Source organism: Camelina sativa, chromosome 7, assembly GCF_000633955.1.
Source record: "Camelina sativa cultivar DH55 chromosome 7, Cs, whole genome shotgun sequence".
NCBI lineage: Eukaryota > Viridiplantae > Streptophyta > Magnoliopsida > Brassicales > Brassicaceae > Camelina > Camelina sativa.
In genome coordinates, this window is record NC_025691.1 from 10,183,852 (window position 1) to 10,184,467 (window position 616).

A 616-nucleotide genomic window follows, 5' to 3' on the forward strand; every position below is an offset into this window, starting at 1 on the left:
AACATCTAGCCTAGAAGAGATTTACAACAATCAAGCTTGACCAAATCAAACAAACCACAAACACAGCCCAGTGTAACCCATCCTCAAGATCATAAGCAACTACTCACAAGAACACATGATGAAGATCAAAGTCATAAACCCAGAAAATGATGAAACTTGCATGATTAGATAGATAAAGCAAAGATCTACAATATTGAAGAAGGAATCAAACACGAATTCTTAATATCTTGAAAGTTATGGAACCAACAAAATCCAAGAATCCTTTGTTTTTCTCCTTTTAAAAGAAGTACAAGATCAATAAAATAAAAGTGCAAAAGGAATAATTCTAAAAAAGGTAAAAACTAGGTTTTAGACTCTCTAAAAAGCTGGACTCTTTTGGTGGCTGCAGGTACAAGCCCTTATATAGAAAATGTAGTGGAAGCCCTAAAAACGCTAGAAGACAAAATAGCCAGGCGGCTCGACCAACTCGACCTGGTGCTCGGTCTAGTGACCGGTCGAGTTGGCTCCTCTTGTGCTCCTCCCACTCGGTCGGGTCCCTCTCAGCACACGGTCGAGTGTCTGGTCGAGTGGACAGTCGAGTTGGACTCCGGACCTTGGTTCTTCAGCCTTAGCTCTC